Consider the following 6,155-nt stretch of genomic DNA (forward strand, 5'->3'; position numbering starts at 1 on the left):
CCGTCATAGCAAAGAGACTGCCGTCAATTACAATTTCCACTTTCCACTGAAACCATATCAGGAATCTTTCGTTCCAAACTAGCCGTCATAGCAAAGAGATTGCTGCCAATTCCAATTTCCGTATGGGAACGTTGGAACGTTGCCGATTTAAGCCTTAACAGTTCCGGAAACCGTCTGAAGTTTCCTTTGTCGTTTCCACAAAAAAAGGAACGTTCCTGTGCAACTCTAAAGTTCCAGGGAGTGTGGGAACCACCAGAACGGGTTTCCTAGCTCTCAGGAACGGTTACCATGCAACATAGGAATTAATACAACCTCAAAACTCCATTTCATTTTCTAAATTAAGTTTGCTACATTTTTACTTGAGCTTTGCATCCTTCATTTCATTGTTGCTTTGGGTTATAAGTTAACGTTTTACTTTGAGCAAATCTTTCTTTACATGCAAGCACTTTATATTCTTGGCAAGCTTTGATTTAGTTTATTAATTTATTTCCATTAAGTTTGGTAAATTGTTTCATGACTACTTGAGTACATGTTTCTTTTTTGTCAACTTTTACTACATTGTTACTTTAAGTATTATTGATATTTCCTTGGAGCATTATATTATCATTGTCTACTCAAAACAATTTATTTTTCAAGCAACTTACTTGCATAATTGTAATTCACCTGCTCACATCAAACTACCATTTTTTTTACTTTGAAGTCATTGGTGCCATTTTACTTTGAGTATTTCCTCATTTATGGAAGCATTGCCATTAAGATTTCAAATTTGGAAAGCAAGTAACTTACATGCATCTCACTTAGGCACAGTTTATTGCTAATTGACATTTCTAAAATTAACCTCCAACTTAAGTTGGTTGTATAGACTTTATGGAGCCTCCACCCCTATTGAGTCCTCATTGTGAGATGCAGATTTCCGAGCAAGGATGAGGTCTGGAGACTAAAGTTCAATTGAAACTTTTTTTAGAATACAACTGATAAAATAAACCAAGAGCATCTCTACATCACAATTTTACTTTACTTGCAATACATCTCTCTTATATATGCTATCTTGAATTTATTTGAGTCATATTTACAAATATTATTAGTTTCTCAAGAGACATTTTCTTTATAGTGCAAATATTTAGATCTTTTACTTTTGTAACAATTAGCTTTCTTCTACTTGGAATATCCTTCATTGGTGTAACTCTATTTCAAGTTATTGCTTTGATGGTCATTTTGCTCATGAGTAATTGATGTCATTATCTTGTCATTTGAGCATTTACTTCAAGTACTATCTCCTTTATAGTTGCAATTGATGTTTGTATGCTCATCTTGGTCTAACATTTGATTTTGCAGGTTGTCTATCATCGTATATTAATTTCTTTTTTTGGGCAAGCTATTGTTATTTACTTTAAGGCACTGGTTTATACTTTGAATATATCATTGAAATTTGCTCATTTATTCATATGTTTGCTTAATTATTGAAAAGAAGTTATTTCTAACAAACACCCCACTTAACTTAATCTACTAGAAACTCATATCATATAACTTTTCATTAGGGACCACCCCCCTTAACTTACCTAGGAGAGAGCTTTAATGGGGAGAGTTGGGAATAAGTGACAACCCCATCTCCTAGTTTTGCCAAACCACACATTTTGGGGTTCAGGGCTTTTTCTCACTAACCTGGATGTGTGTGCTATGTGGCATCAACATTTTTGGCGCCGTTTCCGTGGACAAGTCCTCTTGTACCTGGAAATCGACTAACTTTTGGTTTTTGCATATTGGATTTTTACAGTTAGATTCTTGCTCAAGTGGTGACTCCACTTGAATCAAACTTTGCAAGAATTTCTACTAGGAGAAATCCAAGTGGTCTGGTTAGCCCCACTCTTAAGCTTGAAAGGGTTTTTAGAGAGAGGTTAAATAGACTCTCACATTATACTTCTTGCTAATCTTGGGCACGAGGCTATTTCTGATATCCATTTGCTCTTTCAATAACAACTAGAGCCAAGCATCATGAATAATCTTTTTGCTCCTTGTAATTTTGCTAACATAAATGGATATCCTTACGATATCCCTGGCAAGGTCATTGAAAGGTTGCCTTCCTTTCAAAGTAACAATGCCATTAGCTACATCACAAGTCAAGAATTTCAATGCTTTCATTTTCAAGTGGTGTAACACTTCTAATTATGAGGATTTGAAGATGAGGCTCTTTGTCCTTTTTTTAGAAAAGGATGTTCTTGGTTGGTTCACTGAGCAACATGCTAACTCTTATAACTCATTGCAAGCCATCATCACTGCTTTTATGGACAAGTTTGGAGACGAAAGAAAATAGGCACTTGATCAATGCTATTAGCTTTATGAAGAAGAATGAGAATGAAACTATGGAGGAATTTAACAAGAGATTTAATGACTTAGTGAAAAGTATGTCTAACAATGTTAAACCTCCTAAAAAGTTTCTTTTATGCTCTTATTTGGATTCCTTTTGTGGTGACACTGCTTATGAGCTAAGGAGAAAGGAACCTACAAATCTAAGTGAAGCTCAAACTAAAGCCTCAAAGATGGAAAAGGCTAGAAAGGAATCAGGAAAGTCAAAAATTCCTGGTTTTAGTAGAGGGCCATTGAAGTCTCATGAACATAAAGGGAAAGTTGAAGCAAATGAAGATGATAAGGATCCCATCAAGGAGTTAACCTAATTAATCAAGAGCATGGAAATGAATCATGCAAAGGAAATGCAAGCCATGCAAAATAGGTTGGTGGCCATAGAAAGATCACAAGTGCAAAGATTCCAACCTAGGCCCAATGATAGATGGCAAAAGAATAAGGGCCCTCCACAAGATTATAGGCCCCCAAATCCATTGGAGTCCAAAAACATGGTAGACCAGGTTCCCCCTTATTATAGGCCATGTGATGAGTTTCATGAAGAGGCCACATGCCCATATGTGAAGAGAATCATGGAGAGTGGCATGGTAGGAGATGAACATGTGGGAATAAGTGGTCAAATCAATATGTTCTCCATGGAAGATCGAGTTTAAATCATTGAAAGAAATCATGAGATTGAACATAGGCCTAATAATCTTGGGGTTGAATATATGATTGCAAATTTTGATAATGTCACTAAGATTTTTGGGGAAAAACCTACATCTGTATAGATTCTTGCTATGGAAAAACATAAAGGAATGACTTGTTAGAGAAGGGATTTTCAAAATCGGAATAATTACAGAAAATTTTCTCCTCCTACTTCAGAATTAAAGTTTGACTTGGTAAATTGGATGAATAATGCAAAGGTTTCTATCTCAGTGATAGAGCTTTTGAAGATCCCATCTCAGAGGGAAAAGTTACTAAGTGCCATTGAAGTTACTCAAAGGGAAGAAAAGCCTAATGATGAACCAGAAGATGAAGAAATTATATTGAAAAGTATGAACTATTATGTGGGGAATGAAGATCATCAACCATTTTTTGTCTCTTTGATAGTGAATGATCGTCTTTTACACAACTACATGCTAGATTCAAGGGTTTCATCAAATGTTATGACCAAGAAAGTCATGGAGCAATTGAACTTAAGGGTATTTAGGCCCTATCACAACATATGTTCAATGGATTCCAAAAGAATTGAAGTGTGTGGGATAATTAAAGATTTACAGGTTTTCCTAGCTGCATGCTTAGACATAATAATGACTATGGATATTGTTGTGATAGATGTGCCTGATTCATGGGGAATGCTCCAATCAAGGAAATGGGCATCAGATTTAGGTAGTAGCCTTCAGATGGACCTATCATATGCCACCATCCCCATGCTAGATAATACTTTTGTGAGGCTTGATCGAGAGTTAGAGCAAAGATATCATGTAGAGGATTGAAGGAAACCCGACAATGAAATTATCTATGGGTCATATAAGCCAAGAAATGATGCAGTGTTGATGAATTTTCTACCAATTTTCTACCACCCTTGGAAAAATAGATTCAGAATGAAGAATTTAGGCATAACACAAAAATCTTGGGTACTTCGAATCTTCCATCAAAGCATTCTCAAGACAAGGCATAGGGATTGGCTGTAATTGCATCATCATCACCATCGCAACTAACCAAGAAGAAAAGAAAAACAAGAAAAAAAGGCATAAAAAATGAATCACCTTTTTTGAGCAGGATCAAGTCTCAACAAATCAATGGTCAAAAAGGAAAAAAGAAGAGGCTTTGTATATCTGATGGCCACAAATAGGTTAATATTGGGGCAAGTCAAAGTCCTAAGATAGTCAAAATTGGATAGGGCACATCAAAGAAAGAACCTATGGATCTGCGTGTGAGTAGGCAAGTTCTCAAGATGGATTTCACTAAAGACATCTGATGCCATAGGGCATCTTTGTATTGTATTTCTAACTTTTTGTCGTTTTTGTTTAGTAGTTTCATTTATTGAATAAATTGTCATTTATGCTCTTAGAATAAATTTCTATTTATGTACTTCTTCATTTTTTTATTTGATTTTATATGATGATATTTTGAACGGACGCTATTGATATATGTCTTTTGTTGGTGGATGCAGATTCTAGGTTCTTGCATACTATCACTTCCTATTTAGCATGCACCCCCTTGTGGAGTCAAATGTTGACCACTGAAGTGTACCCAATTTTTTTTGAAGACTCCATGCCCGAGGATGTATCAGAGGCTTCATGTACCATTAGAGTTCACTATATCATTAGAGTTTTTCAACTCTACTTCTTCTTCTCATCTTCTTTTGTTGTACTTAGATTCCACAAACCTTACGAGGATGATGTAAAGTGATGTTAGTATGATGAGTTGAGTCATTTAATTTGGGACTTTGTCATCAAGTGAGTTTACTTCGGGAGATTTTTTTCACTTGGTTAATTATTAGGTGCTTACGGGGACTTAATAATTAATTGAGTTTTTTCCTCCAAGCATAACCACAAAGTCGGAGTGTGGCTTGATGACAAGGCTTTGGGTGAGTCTTAATGTCTAGAGTCATTGTATATTACCATACTAGATCACCCGTAAAATTTCATGGATCGCAGGGCAAAAATTTGAATAAAATATGAATGTAAAATGTAATAAGTGATGTCTAGAGAAGTTGTATGAGGTATGTGTGCTCAAAATTACACCTCTCACCCTCAAATTTCTACTATGGCACACTTTGAGGGGTAAAATATACGTTTTAGACCCTCTAAACCCACTTTTCCTAAGTTTTGTGGAACATGTGGCAATAAATTAATCCAACAATTAAATAAATGGAGAAAAATAAATATCCACACATGCTCAAATGATGTGAAAATGAGGTGGAAATTCATCCAAAGGTCAAAGTTGAGTTACCAAGCGATGTGGACTCCACATAAACCACAAATCAAGCAAACCAAATTTTTTGTGGAGAAGACAACGAGTTCCAGTGACAAGATCCATGATTTGAGGAAATTAACTCGAGCTTCAAGGATATATCATGAGTTGACTTGAGATTGGATTAGAGTTTACTCGAGTAAGATGGAGAGTGGTCTCCTACCATTCCACTTCACTCTCCCACATGTCCTCTCATCTAATTCGAGCTCCCTCATCAAGGATTGCATGGGCCTCTAAGGAAGAAATCAAGTTACCACTTGGGAAATTCAAATTTGTATGAAGGAGCATTGGGATTGTCACCATTTGCCTTGGGATTGGCTCCCAAGTTTTTATATAACAGAGTTAGGGGATTTGACTATGTAATTATTGCTATGTTGCAGGAAACGTGGTATAGAGGCCCATTTTCGTACACGAAACGCGGAAACGCGTTTGGTACGGCCGTGAAACGCGTTTCCGGCTGTACTGCCACGTTTCCCGAAACGGAAACATGGCCAGTACGGCCGGAAACGCGTTTCAGGGCCGTATGACCCACGTTTCCTCATTAACTTGTGTTTTTTTTAATTTACTTTTAGGGTATGTTAGTGACTTCTTGTTGCTTCTAGATGCGTGTCTAAAGTTATAAAAGTGAATTTTTGCCCTAGTGTTGATATGCAGTTCATCAGGAAGTTTGAGGGATATGCAGTTCATGGTAATGTTAAATTCTTAAAGTAAAAGTGATATTCTCTTTTATTTTTCATTTTCATCCTTTTACTTAAATTTTTAACATTACCATGAAATGACTCAGGATGTTTGAGAGTGGTTTCGCCCTCATTGGATTTCATATGGAGAAAGTAGAA

Source organism: Pinus tabuliformis, chromosome 3_2, assembly GCF_031772625.1.
Source record: "Pinus tabuliformis cultivar Carrire ecotype Pingquan chromosome 3_2, CPIR1, whole genome shotgun sequence".
In the NCBI taxonomy this organism is placed as follows: Eukaryota; Viridiplantae; Streptophyta; class Pinopsida; order Pinales; family Pinaceae; genus Pinus; species Pinus tabuliformis.